This window comes from Sceloporus occidentalis, unplaced genomic scaffold, assembly GCF_023333645.1.
Source record: "Sceloporus occidentalis isolate IW3139 unplaced genomic scaffold, rSceOcc1.0.p SCAF_1, whole genome shotgun sequence".
Lineage (NCBI taxonomy): Eukaryota > Metazoa > Chordata > Lepidosauria > Squamata > Phrynosomatidae > Sceloporus > Sceloporus occidentalis.
Window position 1 is genome coordinate 281,631,826 of NW_028316981.1, and position 22,772 is coordinate 281,654,597.

The 22,772-nt window shown below is 41.7% G+C and overlaps 1 protein-coding gene across 4 annotated transcripts in view; it reads right to left on the reverse strand.

Moving 5' to 3' along the window:
- MAST4 (microtubule associated serine/threonine kinase family member 4) overlaps positions 1–22,772 on the reverse strand; it is a 367,302-nt gene that overhangs the window by 262,388 nt on the left and 82,142 nt on the right. The gene's annotated exons all lie outside the window — the stretch shown is intronic.

Consider the following 22,772-nt stretch of genomic DNA (forward strand, 5'->3'; position numbering starts at 1 on the left):
ATAGAATGCTTAAATTTTAAGTGTTCTAAAGTTATTTCCTTGAAAATATATTCAAATACTCCCATAGTTTTGCTAATAATTCCAGAAAAGTAGGTCCCACTAGACCAATTTGACCCTACTGTAACAGAAAACACTGAAAACCTAGATGTAGAATAAATCACACTGCACTCTGTTCCTAAAACAAATATTACTGCTAGCTTCACAAACTTGCAAGAAAAAAAATACTGTAACTTGAGTTTTTAATTGATACTGGGAACTATCAGTATCACCCTTGCCCATATTTAGTTGAATGCCTAATGTTTCCATGCTTAAGATTCTTTCTGAAAATATCTTTATTAAATCAGTCAATGTACTATTAGCATAGCTGGTTAAATATCATACCTCTAGCCTAGTTTCAGCCTACCGTTGCTTTTTTTTTATCCCTCTTACTTGTTTTAGAGATTTTTATTTCACCACTCCCAGGGAAGGAAGAAGGCAGTTTTCTGACAAGTACCCCTCCTCTGCTGAACTACCTATCAACAATCAACACTTTAAAATTGTCCCTACATTTTTGCACAGTACATGAAAACAAACTAAACTTTTACAACAATCATTCTTCACTGAAATAAACACAACTCATGAACTATGCATCTTACCTGAAGCCCTCTTCTCCGCAGAATGCTGGACTCATCCATTGCTTCCCTCATTCCTTCTATAACAATATAGCCATGCTGTACTACCTCAGACTTCAGCACACTTATTCAGATGCTAGCAGCTGCTGAACACTTACATCACAGTTGATCTGATTGGAGTGGAAGAGTCAGCTGACATTGGCCAGTTATTCACTCAGCAACTTCTGATATCATGCCCGCTTGCCGTACTGTGTTACAAAGCAGCAAGTGGGATTCAAACACCTAGCACATTTATCTAGGCAGGAGTTTGGCATTTGAGGGAGGAAATCCTGTGAGAGCACTCTTACGCTCAGAAACAATAACCCCAGCATCCTGTGCTAACAGCAAACAGTTCTGAGCACGGACTTCAAGTCAAGCCTTTGAGAGGGAGCTGTAAGGTCAAAGTGTCTGAGTTAATCAGCAGTGACACCTAAAGTGAAGGCAAAAGCCGAGAGTAATTGTGAAAAACTGAAGCATAGCTGGTCACTGAAGCAACACAACAAGGTCTGGCTCTCATCGTTTTGATGACATAAAAGAAAACAAAACGCAGAACATTAGCTGCAAAGACACACTTCTAGTCACCACTGGCATCTTTTCTAACAATCTGATTGACAATTTGTTTAGCTTCTTAAGTATTTATTGCCTATAAATACCGAACCATTTAAAATGTTAACATTCATAATACTGATATTTGATAAAATACAATTGTTAGTTAGACAGTTAGCCTATGCTCAGGAGATGAACTACCAGACAGAAAAAGTATTTCCCTCATCATGCATAATTTCACACTCTATTTCCACTTGTTTACTCTCATCATTTTCATTTTACTCCAGTTCCAAGATAGCAAAGAGATGGATATTTTTATTGCCTGCCAATTGCCACAGCAAGAGTGTGACACAGCAACACATTAAAATAATTTTTTTCTGCATTCAAATGTCTGTATTTCAAAAGAGAAGACACTGGGGACTAAATGTCAAAGAAGGGAAAGGGAACCAACTTGCCCCATAATCACAACCACATCATTTTGAGTTCATGATTTCTGTACAAATGAATTTCAAAAAGAAAAGAGAAACCATTTGATTTGCCTTATCAGTACAGCTGAGGTTAACCCAATTATTGATTTTTTTTGAAGCTGTCATCAGGCTATTAGGCTTGATATCAATTCATTACACTGTGTCATTAAAAATTGCTTAGGGATTTAAGAGTCTATCCACCAAGTAAATCGATTGCATTTTATGCTTCAAAAATGGGCTCTGCATCTCCCTCTACAATTACAGAACAAATTCTAGTGCACAGAAATTTAAATCTCCACTAACAGAAAATCCCTTCAAATATATTAATGAGTTGTCGTGAGATCATTCTTATGATAGCATTTCAAGAGCCACTTCACGTACTACTTTCCTTATATAAGTACTAAAGTGCTGGTAGTGCGGGAGACATAAATCTCTATCAGGCATAGGGTGAAACATAAAGTAAAATCTAACTAACCAACCTCTTTCTCCTCCCTCCTACATTCCCTTACATGTAACCAAAATCTTTTATGGAGGGTTACCAGCTTCACATCGCCCTCCTGAAGAAAAGCTGCAAACATGGGGGACTGTAGAGGGAGGGAGAATTGCTTCCTTCCTCCACTGTTGTTGTTAGCTGCCTTCAAGTCGACTTTTTCTTATGGCAATCCTATGAATGAGAGACCTTCAAGTCACTTTATCATCAGCAAGCCTCTCAGGTCTTGCAGACTCAGGACTATGGATTCCCTGATTGAGTCTATCCATCTAGTCTTCCTCTTTTACTACTTCCCTCAACCTTACCAAGCATTATCATCTTTTCTAGTATGTCGTCTCACAATATGGCCAAAGTACAACGGCCTCAGTTTAATCATCTTGGCTTCAAGGGAAAGTTCAATCCTGATTTGTTCTAGAACCATTTATTTGTCTTTTTAGCAGTCCATGATATCCCCAAAACTCTTCTCTATTATGTCAAATGAGTTGATTTTCTTCCTATCAGTTTTCATCACTGTCCAGCTTTCATAACCATACATAGATATTGGAAATACGATGGCATGAACAATCCTAACTTTAGTATTCAGTGATATATATTTACACTTCACAATCTTCTCTAGGTTCTTCATAGCTGCCATTCCAAGTTCTAGTCTCCGTCAGATTTCTTGTCTGCATTCTCCACTCTGAATAGAGTCAAATCATGGAAAATCCTGAACTACTGTATTTAAATGTCTTTCATCATCAATGTTAACATTATGTACATCATCTGTGGTCATGACTTTTGTTTTCTCAATGTTTAGTTTGTAAACCTCACTGCACTTTCTGCTTTGACTTTTTTCAATAATCATTTGTTATTTTCTGCTAGTAGTATGGTGTCACCTGCATATCTTAAATTGTTAGTGTTCCTTGCTCCAATTTTCACATCTCCTTCCTCTGAATCTAATCCTGCTCAATGTATGATAATTTTAACATACATGTTAAACAGATAGGGTGATAAAATGCAGGTTTGCCTGACCACCACCACCCTTACCAACTGGAAACCATTCCGCTGCATGGTCAATGAAAGCCAGTGAGCAAACTGTTAGATGGAGACTGATAGTCTTTTCGTGGTACCCTTGTAACAAAGAAACTGTTGGAGACTCTGCATGAAACTCACATCTCTGTCCATGTAAGGGGCAAACATCACTGATGATGCCTAGTGTACTGGATGCATCTAAATGTAGGAAGGGGTTGGGACAGAATAAGTACACCATTAAAATGAAAATTCAAAACCACAAGATCTCCATTAAGATGAACATCCAAAAACACCTTCACTGTGTGACAACACTGCCTTTTTCTGTGTAAGATCAGATATAGACAGCTGGTATGCAGCACACACAGCTCACAGTCCTCTGTGAAGAATGGCTAATTTAACTGTGTGAGCACAACCAAAAGGCTCCTATTATTGTTATTATTGTTAATATTATCCTGCTTTCCCCCAAAATTGGGATTCAAAGCAGCTTACAATGTAAAAGAACAATTTAATTAAAAACATACAAAAAGTGAGCATTAAAATAGAGAGTTAAACTGTTATAGTATTAAAACACATCACTCATTAGAAGAATAAAATGATGTTTAAAAAGATTTAAAGTGCTTAAATACAGTACAATTAAAGCAGTACAACATCCCCAGCCCATTTTAAAAGCTTTTCTGTTTGAATAAAAATGCCTTAGCCTAACAAGGATAACAAGGAGGGTGTCAGTCTGGCTTCCCTGGGAAGGGAGTTTCAGAGTGTAGGGGCAGCCACTGAGAAGGCACTCTCTTGTGTCCCTATCAACCATGCTTGCAGAGGTGGTGAGACTGTGAAAAGGAACTCTCCTGATTATCATAGAGCCTGAGCCGGCTCATAAAGGGAGATATGGTGGACCTGAGCCATATAACCAGCACTTTGAATTGTACCTAGAAACAAACTGGCAACTGAAAGAAGTTGCTGAAACCAGATAGTAAAATCATAGAATCATAGAATAATAGAATTGGAAGAGACCGCAAGGGCGATCCAGTCCAACCCCCTGCCATGCAGGAAATCCAAATCAAAGCATCCCTGACAGATAGTCATCCAGCCTCTGTTTAAAGACCTCCAAGGAGGGAGATTCCACTACACTCCGAGGGAATTTGTTCCACTGTCGGACAGCCCTTTACTGTCAGGAAGTTCTTCCTAATGTCAAGCTGGAATCTCTTTTCCTGTAGCTTGCATCCATTTTTCCGGGTCCTAGTCTCTGGAGCAGCAGAAAACAAGCTTGTTCCCTCCTCAATATGATATCCCTTCAAATATTTAAACAGGACTATCATATCACCTCTTAACCTTCTCTTCTCCAGGCTGAACATCCCCAGCTCCCTAAGTCGTTCCTCATTGGGCATGGTTTCCAGACCTTTCACCATTTCAGTCGCTCTCCTTTGGACATGCTCCAGATTCTCCACATCCTTTTTAAATTGTGGTGCCCAGAACTGGACACAATATTCCAGGTGGGGCCTGACCAGAGCAGACACTATATCTAGACACTATAGTTTTATTGATGCAGCCTAAAATTGCATTGGCCTTTTTAGTTGCCGCGTCGCACTGTACAGCATCCTTTCATAAGATATTCCATTAATGAGTAGCAGAACACTAACATTTGTCCACAATTCAGTGAGAAGTAGAAACCTGATATATCTTGATAAAACTAATAGTCTCTTAATCTTTAGAGAAAGGATAAAGGATATCAGATGTATTTTATTATTATTATTATTAAAAGTAGTTTAAAGTCATTTTTCTGCCTATTAGGGCTTCCAAAGCAATGAACAATAAAATTAATTAAAGTATATTGTTCTATTAAAAACAGATTAAGACCAGTTTTAAAAGCCAAAAGCCATACAGAATTAACTGCTAGCATAGATACTACAGGCTGCCTTCATAGCCAACATAAATAAATAAATAAATAAAAATTTTATTTGTATACCGCCCTTCCAATGATCAGGGCGGTGAACAGCAAATTTCAGTACAATAAAAATACATACACATATATCAAACAACAATAATATTAAAACCAATATTAAAACCCCCATCAACCAGCTACCATCGCTGTCGAAGGGTGGGGGGAAAGACTAACTGGAGCTTGATTCAGGGAACGCTAGCCGGAACAGGAAGGTTTTTAACTCCCTCCTGAACTGAGCCAGGGAGGTGGCTGAGCGGAGCTCTATGGGCAGCGTATTCCAGAGGGCCGGGGCAACAATGGTATATGACCTCCTTGCTGTAGAGGCTAGTCTAGCCCCTGGGACCCTCAGTAGCTGCTGCCCAGATGTTCTGAGGGTGCGGGCGGAATGTATGGGGAGAGGCGGTCCTCCAGGTATCCTGGGCCCAAGCCATGTACGGCTTTATAGGTTATCACCAACACCTTGTATTGTGCCCGGAAGCGAATGGGCAGCCAATGTAGATCTTTAAGTACAGGTGTAATATGACTGGCCCTGGGAGTGCCAGTGACCAGTCTGGCTGCCATATTCTGTACCATCTGTAGCTTCCGGGTGTGGTACAAGGGTTGCCCCATGTAGAACGCGTTGCAGAAATCCAATCGAGAGGTTACCAGAGCGTGTACTACCGTTTCAAGGTCCCTCTGGGCCAGGTATGGGCGCAGCTGGCGAATAAGCCGAAGCTGATAACAGGTGCTCTTGACCGTCGCATCCACCTGAGCTGTAAGGTGAAGCGACGAATCAAGAAGCATCCCCAGACTGCGCACGGAGTCCTTCACAGGAAGCGTGATCCCGTTCAGGACAGGTGGAACCACCGCCATTCCTGGACCAGGGGAACCTATCACAAGTACCTCCGTTTTCTCTGGATTCAGGCTGAGTCGGTTTTCCCTCATCCAGCCCATTACCGACTCCAGACAGGCCACGAGAGGAGAAACGCCATCCTCAGTCACTGCATCAGTCGGAGACATAGAGAAAACTATTTGGGTGTCATCAGCGTACTGATAACCCCGCGCCCCATGTCTCCGGATGATCTCTCCCAGCGGTTTCATGTAAATGTTGAAAAGCATGGGAGACAGAATGGCTCCTTGAGGGACCCCAGATGTAAGGGCCCTCTTATCGGAGCACACGTCTCCCAGCTGCACCATCTGGAACCTCCCAGAGAGGTAGGATCGGAACCACTGGAGCGCAGTGCCCCCAATTCCCACCTCTGCTAGGCACTCCAGAAGGATACCATGGTCTATGGTATCGAAAGCCGCTGAGATGTCCAAGAGCACCAACAGGGACACGCTTCCCCTGTCGATGCCCAGACGGAGATCATCGACCAAGGCGACCATGGCCGTCTCAACCCCGTAACCCGCAAGTTGACTAAATCTGGTTTGACATTCCTAAGTTATCAAAGGTTAAGAGAGATGTGGACCTCATTTCATTCTACTTTGTAAAAATAAAATAATTATGGCAATGTTTCCAGTTGCTATTTGGGCTACAGTACCTACCATGGACAGAATGTTCATATATCTAAGAGGCCCTGATGATGTGCAGTTGCAGTTTCACAGTAACCCAGAAGTATTAATCCTTGGGCACATACAATGAGCGTTGCATCTAGTCCTGGTTAGGCTGTTGAATCAAAAGTGTCAAGAGAACCTCACATCCACAAACAAGAGAAGAGACTGGGAAACTAGAGTGAAGACAAGTCTCATGCTCCCCTGTGGGGCCAAAAGACATACTGAAGCCAATGATGGAGGATACTCAAATTAAGCAACAGAAAAGGAGTGGTGCACATTTGTTGTTGCTAAGAGTTCCAAGAGTTTTTGGATTTGTTACACCAACCAATCAGTATTAAGGGCAAATGGAGCGGGCGTAGGCAGCAAAAAAATTTGCTCTACACTCTAGTACAGTGGTCCCCAAACTTTTTTTCACAAGCACCAACAAGAGAACAGATTTTTCCAGCTACTGCCTGCAAACTTTTTCCAGCTACTGCCTTCTCCCGTCTTGGGTGATGACTCTAGTGCCCCTCCAATACATAATTCTTAATATTAGATCTACTGTTCTACTGGAAATTCAAAATACCGTAATCTATTTCATTTGCTTTGCACCTGGTCTAAACAGCAACCAAGAAGCCTGAAACCCATGCCACCCCTCCAGCAAAGGCTCCTGTTGCATCAGGCTTTCAGTATGAACACCGCACAGTGAGCACATGGGGCAATGATAAGGTACTCACTAAAACACTGAAGGTATCTCAAATGCCAAATCTTAATGCCATATTCATGACACTTCTTTAAAAAAAAAGCCTGTGGTACCAAGAAATCCCCAAGAGATACCGTGGCTTGAAACCCATGCCAGGGGATAGATCCGCATAAGATATCTACCAATTTGAGGATGTGAACACAGTTCCTGAGGAGGCAGCTGCAGTGGCAGACAAAAAGGAGCTGGCAGGTTTTGACAGAAGCCCTTTATATCAAAGAGATAGCAGGGCTGCCACCAAAACTCTTCACATCATTTTAGAATTCTCCAAAAGAGGCAATGAGCAGACCATTTGTGGGCAACCCATTTGTAAAGAGTCACAGAACATTTTTTCTTTCATCAGCTTCCACTTTCCTTATGAGTTCCATTTTGATTGCCAAACTTATGCATTTATGCTTCTTTAACATGTTCTAGACCATCTCTGTAGTTAGTGAGTCAGATGCTGCTGTCCTCTTTCTCCCTGTTTTGCTCTTCATACATGCTCAGTAAGGGATTCTGAAGGTAGTTGCTGTCTACACCTTGCCTGTTATAGGCATGGGCAAACAGCTACAGTAGGACTGGCTATGCTAGAATCCAATTATTTCCCAGCTCAAGCTTTTTTACATTGTTACTGCAGACATGCCACTATAACCTCCCACCAGAAGTCTGTGTTTCTCCAGCCTTCTTTCGCCATCCTCCTAGTTCTAATACTTCTAAAAAGACTTCCAGCTGGATAGGGAGGAGGAGGGAAGAGAGGGCTCTGCAAATTTTAAAAGACTTTGTAAACAGGAGCTTTTAGTGTTAGAGGCTTTTTAAAATTCAAGTACACCTGTATTAGCATCAGCACAACCAAGAAAACCTCTGTAGATCTCATGCAGGCACTTCAAATAGATGTTAAAGAACATAGGGTACATGATGGATCCTTGTGGGATCCTTAGCTGCAATGGTAGAGCAACTTTCTGTCATTTTCTGAAAATGAAAATGAAATTAGGAGCGAAAGTAGCCATATCATCTATATACATTTTACATAGTCAATCCAATAATAACAATAATAATATTTATTTCTTATCAACCTCTCCCCATGGATCAAGGTGGAAAACAATAACAGATTAATATAAAACACATAACATCTGTTAAATAAGGAACACCAGTTAAAAACATATACAAAAGTTAAAACACATAACTTCAATTTAAAAAAAAACAAGGCTAGTATATATTAAAACAATAAATTCATAATTTAAAATTTGTAATTTAAAATGTATAATTTAAAATTCATAATTTGAAATTCATAATTTGAAAAACATCTGGATAGGCCTGTCAGAAGAAACTGGTCTTTAAAGCTGTTCTAAATTCAGACATGTATTCATCGGTCAAATCTCTTCTGGCAAGTCATTCCAGTCTAGGGGCAGCTGAAAAAGAAGTCCTCTGGGTCACAGTTGCCAAACAAGTCCTAGCTGACTGAAGTAAATGTACCCCAGAGGACCTGAGTATATGGAGTGGATTATATGGGGCAGGCGATCCCACAGGTAACCTGAACCCAAACCATGGAGGGCTTTAACAACCAACATTTTGTAACTTTCCCAAAAACTAATTGACAGCCAGTAACAGCTGAAGCTGATAACAGGCATTCCTGGCCGTCTCATCTATCTGAGCTGCCATTTGGAGTGAAAGATTCAAAAGCAGTCCTAGGCTTCAACACACTTTGAGGGGGAGCATAAACCCAACCAGAATGAAACAACACATTTCCAAACCTAGGTTAGGACACTTAATGGTAAGCTCCTCCGTCTCATCTGGATTCAGCCCATTACCTCCTCCAGGCCTTCATTCAGAGGAGACACACTATCCTTAGCTGAGGTTGTTTTTGAAGGCTTTGATAAATATATTTGGGTACCATCAGCATACTGATGATACCCTTCCCTCTTAATCATCTCTCTCAGCTGTTTCATGTAAATCAGTGATTCCCAAAGTGAGTGGTGATGGAAAGATCCAGGAAGTCAGTGAGGGGGAAAGGAGGCAGCAGGGGGTAGGAAGGGAAAAGGGGGGGGGGGCAGGGAAGCAGTCAGTCAAAGTACTGGTGTGTAAGAAAGACACGGGGATCTAGCAGCCTTTAGGACCACGTTGGGCATGAGAGTTGCATGAAACTTCTTTTCAGGGTATCTTAAAATAGCAATGCAGCCTCACTGATCATTCTGTGTTATGGTGTCTCCTGCTCTTCACTTGCCCACATGAACTCACTCTCTTAGCAGGGGCAGTTGGGAAACTCTTGAGAGGCTTGGGTGCAGAACATCACTTCTATGGCTCAGAGTAGCACCATTTGGGGATAGAATGACTGACTAGAGCAAGGAGTTAGAGCAAATGACAGTGCAGGACAAGTGGTAGTAAAAAGGAGCTTTCAAATTTGGGACCCTGCTTAAGCCTTTTGAGCTCTTTTGAGACTTGGCTGGCAGGCTGGAGCTGCTATGCTGCTCCTGTTTATTATTTATTATTTATTTATGGTATTTATACCCCACCCTTCAGCCCTAATGGCTATTTCATCAGACAGAGTGAAATAAGATGTAACAGAAGAAGCGATGTTTGTGTATGAATGTGTGGGGAAACAGTTGAAGCTGGGGAAGACATGTCTCTGGTCAGGGAGAGGGAGGAGTATCTGGGATCAGTTATTGGAAAGGGTACTTCAACTTGGAGTGGCTCCTGTAGTTAAAATCTCTCCCTTTCCCTGTCCACCCCAGTCTGCAGTTTGGGGCATGTAGCCTCTGTAAGCCCCCTACAAACACACAACAGATGTGCCCCTCTCTGCCTCAACAAAGAAGGATTGAGAGTCTTTCCTCGCCAGGGAGAAGCTTATCTTTTGCACCTGTCACCTTGGGAGCAGCAACCAAGCAACTGGCTGAGCAGCAGCCGAGAGGCCACTTGCCCACACTGTCCTTTGCTGGAGAAGCAGCACAGGTGAGAGGCTTCAGAGTTGCTGATCAGTCAGCTGCTTGGTTGCTGCTCCCAGGGTGACCAAGTACAAAGAAAGCAGTGACTGAAATCGGTAGAATATCAAGAAATACACGCGGGGAAGGGGATAGGGTCATCACCCAAGAGGAAATGGGCCATAGCTGGAAAAGGTTTGGGAACCACTTATAAGTGTTCAACAGAATTGCAAATAGAATGGCACCTTCTGATATGCCATATAATAGTTCCTTTTTTAGAAGGACCTATCCCAAAGTACCACCATCCTGAACCTGTCCAAAAGAGAAGACCGGTAACAGTCCCTCCAATTCCCAAATGCCTTGGACATTCCAGAAGGTCAATAGTTGAAAAGCACCAGCAGGAATACACTCTATCTCTCAATGCTCAGGTGGAGGTCAGCTTGTCCACATCTGCAGGACTTAATACCTGAAACTGATCCAGTGTAATCTTTCTCACACAGTTGTTTGACACCTCATTGTCAACTTCTGCTATAACAATGGCAACTAAGTCAGCTCTTATCCAAGATATTTTATCTGAGAAATAATCATTAAAGGCATCACAATAAACAACTGAGGCTCAAGAACTGGATTCGAGGGTGGTGGTGGCTGAGTCAGACCCCTCACCATTCTAAATAATTCAGCAGGACATGAATTCACAGATGCAATAAATAAAGACTAAGAGCCCTCCCCCAACCACCATCTTGAGGGGGAGAAACGAGGCCTGGCCTGGAAAGACTAAGAGCCCTCCCCTGACCACCATCTTGAGGGGGAGAGACGAGGCCTGGCCTGGAAAGACTAAGAGCCCTCCCCCGACCACCATCTTGAGGGGGAGAGACGAGGCCTGGCCTGGCAAGACTAAGAGCCCTCCCCCGACCACCATCTTGAGGGGGAGAGACGAGGCCTGGCCTGGAAAGACTAAGAGCCCTCCCCCGACCACCATCTTGAGGGGGAGAGACGAGGCCTGGCCTGGAAAGACTAAGAGCCCTCCCCCGACCACCATCTTGAGGGGGAGAGACGAGGCCTGGCCTGGCAAGACTAAGAGCCCTCCCCCGACCACCATCTTGAGGGGGAGAGACGAGGCCTGGCCTGGAAAGACTAAGAGCCCTCCCCCGACCACCATCTTGAGGAGGAGAGACGAGGCCTGGCCTGGAAAGACTAAGAGCCCTCCCCCGACCACCATCTTGAGGGGGAGAGACGAGGCCTGGCCTGGAAAGACTAAGAGCCCTCCCCCGACCACCATCTTGAGGGGGAGAGACGAGGCCTGGCCTGGAAAGACTAAGAGCCCTCCCCCGACCACCATCTTGAGGGGGAGAGACGAGGCCTGGCCTGGAAAGACTAAGAGCCCTCCCCCGACCACCATCTTGAGGGGGAGAGACGAGGCCTGGCCTGGAAAGACTAAGAGCCCTCCCCCGACCACCATCTTGAGGGGGAGAGACGAGGCCTGGCCTGGAAAGACTAAGAGCCCTCCCCCGACCACCATCTTGAGGGGGAGAGACGAGGCCTGGCCTGGAAAGACTAAGAGCCCTCCCCCGACCACCATCTTGAGGGGGAGAGACGAGGCCTGGCCTGGAAAGACTAAGAGCCCTCCCCCGACCACCATCTTGAGGGGGAGAGACGAGGCCTGGCCTGGCAAGACTAAGAGCCCTCCCCCGACCACCATCTTGAGGGGGAGAGACGAGGCCTGGCCTGGCAAGACTAAGAGCCCTCCCCCGACCACCATCTTGAGGGGGAGAGACGAGGCCTGGCCTGGCAAGACTAAGAGCCCTCCCCCGACCACCATCTTGAGGGGGAGAGACGAGGCCTGGCCTGGCAAGACTAAGAGCCCTCCCCCGACCACCATCTTGAGGGGGAGAGACGAGGCCTGGCCTGGAAAGACTAAGAGCCCTCCCCCGACCACCATCTTGAGGGGGAGAGACGAGGCCTGGCCTGGAAAGACTAAGAGCCCTCCCCCGACCACCATCTTGAGGGGGAGAGAGGCCTTGCAATTTTTTGTATTGTATTTCAATTTTTACTGTACACCGCTATGATCATTGCGGAATAGCGGTCTATAAATAAAACGTATTAAAAAACGTATTATTATGCAGAGGAGGCAGCTTTCTTTGCTTCATGTCCTGCCACGTTATAGGAATAAAGAGTCATGATTTAAATTGTCTGAGCAGACCTGCCAGTTTTAAATGCAGTTCTAATGCTGTTTTAAATGCACTCAAAATTTTCAGATGTTGTAGTCTTCTGGCAGGTCATTCCACAGACTGGGGCAGCAGATGAAAAGGTCCTCTGGGAAACCATTGCCGGTCTATTCCTGATTGGTTACAGCAAACATTTTCCAGAGAACCTCGGTGCACAGGGTTGATTTTACAGAAGCCAGTAATCCTGTAGGTAATCTGGACCCAAACTATGTAGGGCTTTAAAAGTATTTACCAATACTATACTTTGCTCAGAAACTAACTGGCAGCCAATGGAGTGATTTTAAGATTGGTGTAATTTGATTCCTCCTGGATGTACCCAACATCAGGTCTGGCTGTCATATTCTGAACCAGCTGGAGTTTCTGGACTTGGTACAAAGGTAGCCTAAGGTATAGTACATTGCAAAAATCTACCCTTGAGGTTACCAGTGTGTGCACCAACATCTTTAGGTCCTTTAGTCTAGGAAGGGGCACAGGAAGGGGAGTGTGAACCAGTGTTCATACACCTCCAACTCCAGATTAGGACTCTTGATAGTAAGCACATTTGTCTTGGCTGGATTCAATTTCATTTGATTTTTCTTTATCCAGCCTATTACTTCTTCCAAGCATTCATTCAGAGACACACTATCCTTAGCTAAAGCTGTTTTTGAAAGCATGGAGAAGTATATTTGGGTACTAAAAGCATCCCACCCCATGCCTTCAGATGATCTCTCTCAGCCATTTCATGTAGATGTTGAATAGCACTGGGAACAGAATGGCACCTTGTGATGTGCCATATAACAGCTCCTTTGGGAGGAGCAGCTATCCCTACTGCTTCTTTTAAACCGGATGGAAAGATGCCCTCCCTGAGAGATGAATTAATGATCATTTGTATTTTAAATCTAATTGCATCTCCTCCCTGGATGATCAGCCAAGGGGGATGGGGATCAAGAAAACAAGCTGTGTTCCTTACTTCCCTCAGCGACAGTACTCCCCAACTGAAAGTGAACCAGTTTAATCCCACTCAGAGTCGCTGGACATCTCATTGTTGACTTCCACCCCAATTATGGCATTTGAGTTAGCTCTTATGCAAGAGATTTTATCAGCAAAATGATTATTAAAAGCATCACAATGAGCTACTGAAGTTTGGGTTCTGGGGTGAGGGTGCCTGAGTTAAACCTCTCACTGCACTGAACAAATCAAGTGGATATGAATTCACAATGCAATACGTGCAAACAAGAAAGCTTTATTTGCTACATGTGTTGGCACTTTATAGGAACAAAGATGATCTCTATATTGTGTCTTGTCACATAGAAGTCAAGAAGGTGACTACAGTTCAGAAGGAGAGACACTCTAATAGTAATTGCCAGTGCTGCACACATTGTGGATCATCCTTATAGGGATTTCCTAATGTAAGAAGGAGGATTTATATAATTAAGAAAACTGGGCCTGCCAAAAATACACCTTCCATGCAACTGCCAAAACATTTCTACCTCACCCACTTGGTTCTTGGTTTTATTTTTTTCCCCATAAGATTCACAGAGGAATAGGCAAAGAACAAGGACATGTTGCAGCAGAGGTGAAAGGTACATTTCTTACCAAAGGCCAAACAAAAAGATAAAAACTCAAGTCAGTAGTTAGCCATTAGCAAACTCTATGATAAGGATTATGACAATCACACCATCAAATCTAATAGGAAATAGTATTGATTTCCTGTCAGAAAACATCACTTTGAGGAGGAGTGTGTATGCAGGTACACGTGTGTGTGTGTGTGTGTGCGTGTGTGTGTGCGCGCGTGTGTTTCTGACTAGAGGCAAAAAATATATGGAGACAAAATAAAAGGCTGTTGAAGTGTTTTTCTGGGCAGTACTTTTATACAAGAACCAGTAAAATAAAATTACTATCTGTTACCTACTTATACTTTTTGACAAGGCATAAGAAACTAGATTTTGTATATAAGAAAACAAAGAGGTATAGCAAAAATACTCTCAAATATAAAACCTAATCATTTTTGTTAATTTTGCAAAAAGAAGAATGTATTTTCCAGAAATACCCCATTCAGTTGTCAGATGATAAAAGTAGATGCCTGGTTTTCAAATGTATCACAAAGGCCATGTAAACTAAAACTATTTTTGAATCCTACTACAAAATGTAAGTATTTATGGCTTATTTATCGTCCTTATCTACCACTGCATCTGACAAAACCAAATATTGGGTGTCAATGCAACCTTTAATTCTTTTTCAGCATTTCTTATGTTCTGATACAATGTTGATAATTTTGGTTCCTTAACATCATGGCAAATATTTAGACTAAAGATTCCCACAAACCATAATAATTATGCTATCCATATTAACTCTAATTTAAATTGAATTATTAAAAAAAACAACTTGGTTTTAATTACTTCGATGTTATTTCTGATCCCTTGGGAAATTGCAATATATTTCAGGGGATTAAGCCTAGATATTGGACACAGTCAGGAGTGCATTCATACAGTTAAGGCTTATGCACTAGCATAAGAGACATTAGATCTGGCCACTATGGCATGTGCCTTAGTTACATCCCATTTAGATTACTGTAATGCATTCTACATGGGGGCTTTCTTTGAAGAGCATTTGGAAATTTCAACTGGTTCAAAGAGCTGCAGCAAGATTGTTAACTGGAGCTGGATACCCAGATCACACAACTACTCTGTTGCAACAGCTCCACTGGCTGCCTGTCCGTTTCCACATATCATCCAGTGTTGGCAAATATCTATAAAGTCCTATGGAGTTCAGGTCCAGGTTATTTAAAGGACCATAGTCTCCTGTATGAACCTTCCCGTATTTTGAGATCTTCTCGGGAGGCCCTGCTCTCTGTCTCACAACCCTTTATAAGTACACCTGATGGCAACAAGGGAGAGGGTTTTCTCAGTGACTGCTCCCGGCCTCTGGGACCCCCTTCCCAGAGAGGCTAAACTGGCATCGACTGTACTGTCTTTTGCAAGCAAGTAAAACCCTTTTCATTCCAGCAGGCCTTTAAGAAGCTATACTTCTGTTTCAAAAATTTGGTGATAAAGAATGCTTTTCCTGAACTGTTCAAAGGCCCGGTACAAATGGGCCATATAGTGCGCACGCAGCACGTACTAGGGTTAGGAAAGGGCGGTGCTTCCGCACCCCCTAACCCTAGTACGTGCTCTGCGCGCACAAAATGGCAGCGGCCGTTCCACACGGCCGCCGCCATCAATACGTCACAACCGCGCCGCCTCCAAACGAGGCGGTGGGGTTGTGACATATTGGGGCTGCGCCACAGCGCTTATGGCGCCCTTTGCGTAATCCCGGAAGGAGCTCCGTTTCGGAGCTCCTTCCTGCTTTGCATCGCTGGGCGCAGCCCTCAGACGGCTGCGCCTAGCGACGCAAGGGAGAGAGGGGCCAAGCGGCCCCTTTCTCCTCCTCACCGCTGCCACGGGGTGTCCTTAGGGCTTGAAGCCCCAAAGACACCCCTTTCCAGGCTGCGGGGAAGGGGCCTTTTGCCGCTTCCCTGCAGCCTGGAAAGCAGCGGATCGGGGCCTCAGCAGCTGCCGTTGTGGCAGCTGAGGCCCTGATACACCGGGGAAAGCAGCACATACAGGCCGCCTCAAAGGGGCGGTCTGTAACGTGCCAAAGTCTTCTAACACTATTTGTTTGACTGAGTCATCCTTTCGTCTTGTACATTCCTAAATTACATTGTGATTTTCTATGGTGGATGCTCTGTGGATATACCCCCTTTGCTCATACAGTTTCACTGGCTATCAATCTGTTTCCAGGCACAATTTAAAGGGCAGGTTTTGACCTATAAAGCTCTATATGGCTTAGGTCCAGACTGTATCTCCCCATATGATCTTATCATCTTTGGGGAAGGGTTTGTCGCCATCCTACCATCACCACCTCATCTTGGCTGGTTAGACAAGGGAGAGAGCCTTCTCAATGGCTGCTCCTAGGCTTTAGAACTCCTTCTAAAGGCAGGTTCTAACTGCCCCACTCTGTTGTCTTTGCATCAGCAGGCAATTGTTTTCATATTCAAACAGACCTTCAACTTTAACTGACCAGAGTATAGTGATATGCAAATTAGGTCTGCTGTGTTTAGTATATGTGTTTTAATTTAATATTTTAAAAATAGTGTATGGACTAATGCTTTTTTAAAACTTTTGTATTCAAATTGTTTTAGATGTTCCATTTTAATTTATATTGTAAGCAGTTTCAAGTCCCCTTGAGGAGAAAAGCTGGATATCTATCAAATAAATAATATTTGCAGCAAGCACTTTTTTTCCTGCTCACATGACATCAATATCTCCACTTTGTCCTTCACAGATAGGATAAAGTGAGCATGTGTTAGCTGCCTTCCTATCTCTGAGAAGGAGGTAGGGTTACTTCACATGCAAACATTCTGAAAATAATATTTCAAACACAAAATGGCAAGGGAGATTTTTCTTTGTTTCTTTGCTTGGGATGAAAAAGTACTCCAATGACACGTGATAGATATATTGGAAGAATTTTTGTCCTAGCTGGGTTTGTCCATTAAAAAATGCACATAGCAAGTATCTCAAATCTCAGGACACAGTTTCAAATTGCTGAAGTAACAACATCATAAAATGCCTACACCAGTGGTTTGCAAATTGTGAAACAGGATCCTTGGGGGAAGAATTGCTCAAAGGGGGCACAAGACATGGAGGCCTTGAACCCTCCTCCTCTTTTTCTTCCCAAGCTTTTTTTATTTGTAAAATTTATGCATGTGTTAAGTGAAAAATTGCATGCATCTATGTATATATGTACATTTTAATAAAATAGCTTAAAATTATAAACTACCAGCTCATTCTCCCATATAAATATCCTGAAATTTTCATACTTAAGAATGCTCAAGTGGAATATTAATATTAAATCTGTCTGTTTGCACTATACTATCAATCACAAGTTGGGAGAACAGGCAACCGAAAAGTGAAGAGACAGACCTTCAAATAGATGCAGATTAGCTGACAAATGGCAAAGAACCATCAATCCCTCAGTCTGAAGAAACTAGAGTGGTGAATCCCAATTTGTTTCACCCTTATGACTGTCATAACAAGTCTCCCCCAGAGTTTGTCCTAGCATAGTTAAACTCATCTGAAACTGTCAAAGTGCAATTCATCAGCTACATTTCCTGTGAAGACTGATAATTTTCTGTTTTGATTATGTGATTACCAATCTCAAAACTGGATCACAACATTAGAAAAGATGCATATATGAACAGAGGTTTGAAGCTGTGAAGTTAAGGAATTATAGCATGTACAAGCATACACAAACTTCTAATACAATCTCTAATATTAGTAGTCTGAAAAAAATCACTGAATGTCAAACATTTCATTTCCAATAATTCAAAGATTACATCGCTATGTTATTTCATTATGTATTTTTCTATAGTGTTACTTTTGCCAAAAGCCACCAAGGCAGTGCACAACAAATGAAAAATGAAACAAAAAAAATCATTAAAACCATTAAAACAGTAACATACTGTAACTGTAATATTCCTAATCATGTTTCCTTGGAAAGATTTTATTTTAGGTTTTTCACCAACTAATATTAATAATACACTATAATGGACTAAAACAGGGCATTTATTCTTGCCATGGATGCTTCAAAACATAGTATTATTTTCTTGGACAATATCTATGTTAGTGCTTTTCCTGTTCCAACTACACTTCTGTCAGGTTTATTGTCAGTTTAGTGCCCTCCAGCTATTCAGATTCCAGGCTTTTATTCAATCTGCCACTCACAGCTTATCAAGAATCAGAAATGCTGGAAGAATTACTATTACTAAATCCTTCAGGGCTATAGCATTTGCACCCAATGCATCTGTAGGCTAAAATGCAGGTGCACTGGCTAACTGAAAAGAGGGGCAGAATCTCATTTTCACTTGAACTATATCAGTCCAGTACCCATTACTAGAAATATGATATATAGCTGCTTTTAAAGAAAACTGCATTTTGAAAAATTTAGAAAACCATGCTGGTCTCAATATCAAAGAGCACAAAAAGACAGAAGTGTAAAGCCAATTGCTAATCCTAACTACAGTACACACGCTGAATCAATAGAAGATTGATTAAGTCAACAATTTTGTATATAATTGGCAGGTTCCAGACCGCCAAAAAGTATGTGCTCGGCACGTACTAGGGTTAGAAAGGGGCGTCCTTTCCGGATGCCCCTAACCCTAGTACGTGCCGAGCACATACAAAATGGCGGCGCCCATTCTACATGGGCACCGCCATTTTGACATAGCAGATGCTTAGCACCCGCACATTGCACTGCGGAAATGATGCCGCAAGTGCGCCATTGGCGCCTTGCGGCGTCATTTCTGCGCCGCAAAAAGAACCCGCTTTTTGCGGGTTCTTTATGCTGCATCAGGGAATCGCGTGGTTTGTCCTCTGTGGTTCCCTGACACAGCAAACACCAGCGCCGGCAGACCGCCCTTTTGGGTGGTCTGTAAAGCGCCATTGTTTGCTCTAGTTGAGTTTACTCTAGTTGAGACAAGCAATTTCATTTAGGTCATCCATTTGTCATAGTAACTTTGTCAACAGTTTCTCCCCAACTACCTCTACACTGACTACAAATTGTAAAATTTCAAAATTTTAAACACATTTTATATTCAACATCAGTTTCAGAGCAGACTGGCGCATGTTCTACTTGACCTATCCTACAGTTTAAAATTTGTTTCCACTTGTAATGCTTTAAAATATCAACTTATGATGACCCCATAAATTTCATAAGGTTTTCCTAAGCAAGGAATACTCAGAAGTGATTTTGCCAGTTCCATATAGTTTAGGTCTAAAAACAAAAGGGGTTGTAATTTAAGTCAACATTTTAATATTGTTCTGCCAACTAAAAAATGAATTTCATATTGGTCTAATTATTTGTTACCAATTTTTATTATTTTATTACAACCTTATATATGAAAAAATAAAACAATACACTTTAAATTGTGTGCTTGGGAAACTTAACAATGACATCCCTGTGAGAGATATACTGAACTGTCTCTATATATGTAACCTCATCAGTCAAATAGAATGATGTTCTGCTTTGCACCACAACGAATTTCAGAACTGTTTTATTAGAAAATACAAAATCATTTTTCCTGACCTAAGGAAGAAAGTTTTATTAATAGTTTATCTAAAATGGCTGAACTATCCTCTTTTTTTATAAGCAGAAGACTATCTGATCACACGTCTGGTATGTCTCTACACATATGAACACAGCACAACATAACAAAATAAGTTAGTTTGGCAGAATATGCTATACTAGATTTCAGCCTTGCTTTCCCAACTCTAACACTGCAAATGCTGCTTTCATACAGGCTAGTTCCTAGCACTGTATTTACAGCTCCTGTAGGATTATTGGTTGTTAGCACCTACCTGCATACATCTTCTGTAATTTTCTTAATCATTCCTTTTTCTGCAGGAAAGTCACAGTGACACATTTCTGGCATGTGCATATTTTCCCTTGACATGCTTTACATTAATTACTGGCTGGACTGCATGTGTGCATAAGATTGGCGAGAGAAAGTCAACAGACTATGAATTGTTATTGGTGGTGGTGGTGGTGTGTACCTTCAAGTCATTTCCAACTTATGACAACCTATCATAGCAAGATCTTTTCAGAAGGGGTTTGCCTTTGCCTTCTTCTGAGGCTGAAAGTGTGTGACTTGACCCAGTGGATTTCCATGAATGTGCAGGAATTCGAACTCTGGTCTCCTCAAATCACTATACCACACTGCCTCTCATTCTAAAAATGTGTGTGTGTATTCAGGTCTATCAATTTATGGCAATCTCATTAATTTCATAGGGTTTTCTTAAGGGAAGGAATACTCAGAGGTGCTTTTGCCAGTTTTGTCTTCTGAAACATAGACTACATTACCATGTATTCAGTGCTGGTCTCCCATCCAAATGCTAACCAGAGCTGACCTGGCTTTGCTTCCAATATCTGGTTCCTTTGGTATTTAGGCATTAAATATGTGTGCACAGATATTTTTAAAAAGTCAGCTAAACTAAAATATACAGTACTGTACTTCTAGAACACCAACATGAGGAATCTCATCCCTATATATTCAAGAGCTTTTCAACCTGTGCAATCATTGTACTGGACTTAATTAGAAATGTAGTTTGGCTATTTTTTAAAAAAACCCTAAAATTAAACCAAAAAGACAAATCACATATCAGTTGTATGATAAATGGTACTCACTACACATTTGGCTCTTGTGCCACCTAGTGGACTACTGGTAGGTGCATACTAGAAACAGTTTCCAAAATGAGGCCAATAAAAACATCACTCTCCAGCATTACCCCTAATGATAATGATATAGAAGATGATATTTTTATGTACATTCAGGATATATGATTTAAATGCACCCTCGAGGTTACAGGGATTCTGGATATTTACAGGTAGGACAAAGAGCAAAAATCCTTTCCCAACTGTGCCACAATTCAGTTAGCTACTGTACTGGTCACCAATAAGATGGATACTGAAAACTGAGTGAGCTTTTGCTGATCAAAATTAAAATTACCTTTAATCACCTGAGCTGCAAGACTAACATATGATTCTTACCCTTAAAAAGGTACTTATCCATTTAGTTATACGTAAAATATATACAGCACCTTTCTGTTTCATATAAGTCATTCAAGACAGCTTACAAAATATTAAAACGTATCACCTCATGTACATATGGCATAACTCCAAGGACCACCAGGATGGTCAGAAGCCATTAATTAATTAATGCCACATCTCAAGAACACAAGCCTGCTTGCAATATGAAAATATATAAAATATGTACATTAAAAGATCTGGGTAACTATAACTATTACCTACCTAAGTAAGTGCTTTAGGATGCACTGACTGTGCCATTGGCAAGAGGAAAAACTGTGCCCATTGAGAGATTTTGGACTTCAGTCCCCAGAAGCCTCAGCTATGTTGACCAATAGTTTGGGATTCTGGGAGCTGAAATCCAAAATTTCCCAAAGGGCACCGTTTGGGGACCACTGCCTTAGAGCATACAAAAGGATGATCAAAATTAAGGGCTTGGTTCTCAGCAGTACACTGCTGTGCATGAGGACTGAATGTGATTTCGGTCAACCACATTAGCCTGAAAACAAAGATATACCAGGGGTGCTGGTACTGGTGGAGCAACAGTGGATCTACAAAGATTGGGAAAATGAATTATTTTTTCATTATTTAATTTAATATTTCCAAACCTGCTATCAACAGTAAATCCTTTAAATATAAAGACAAATACTTTAAATAGAGACTATTATAAAATTAAGAATAAAATGAGACATAAAGCCACATTGACTACCAGTAAGCATTCCTTTCATTTCAAGTTGTTCTCAAGGACCACATGCATCTGGTGAAACCATATCAGTGCTGTGATTATGGAAAGAACCAAATGACTGAATTCAGATCTTAAGGGGTCCTTTGACTGAGAGTTCCTGTATGACAGGGGGTTGGACTGGATGGCCCTTGTGGTCTCTTCCAACTCTATGATTCTATGATTCTAAGTCATGTATTGTATGTTATAGTGCCTTTCCAGATCTTCCATTCTGTATATGTATGACAGAAAATGAATAAGATAAGAACTGGTCTTCTGGAGGTATGTCAAAACACTAGGAATACAAAATGAGATCCACTTCAAGCTCTGTGGATAACTTTATTAAATTTGCTGTGTTCATTATTGCAAGTGTATTTTATTCTTGAATGCATGGATCTTTGTTGAGGGTACTTAAGTTCCCTTACTCACTGGAATCTAGGTTCCTGGTTAAAAAAAAAATCTGCCACTTCCACAGTTGCACATATCAGCAAACATACCTGTTTCTTAATATGTTGTTTTCCTTCTCATCACCCTATTGAGCTAAATTTGTACAACTGTGCAATTTCAAATTTCAAATAAAATATCTGAATGCATTATCACAATATCACAATATCACCTTACAATCAGTCAGGAAGTATTTCTACACACACATCTTGAAGTCATCCACACTGCTAGATACTGGTGAAAAATCCATAAGGATAGAGAAGGGTATCAGTAGGTATGAGAAATGAACACGAATAAGAGGTCTAACAGTTTCCTTGCTGTTCAGAGTAGACGGTAAATCTGACTTAATTTTGGAAACAAGCATTCAAAGGATCTGATCTGACTTATCCTATGAAACCTCTGTGAAGGTAATGACTGGTTAGATTTATGTAGTTCATTTGTTGTCAGAATCTGGCTAAAGCTTTAACTAGCATTCCTGAAACGTTTCTAACAGTCCTTTTAAAAAAAAAACATGCTCA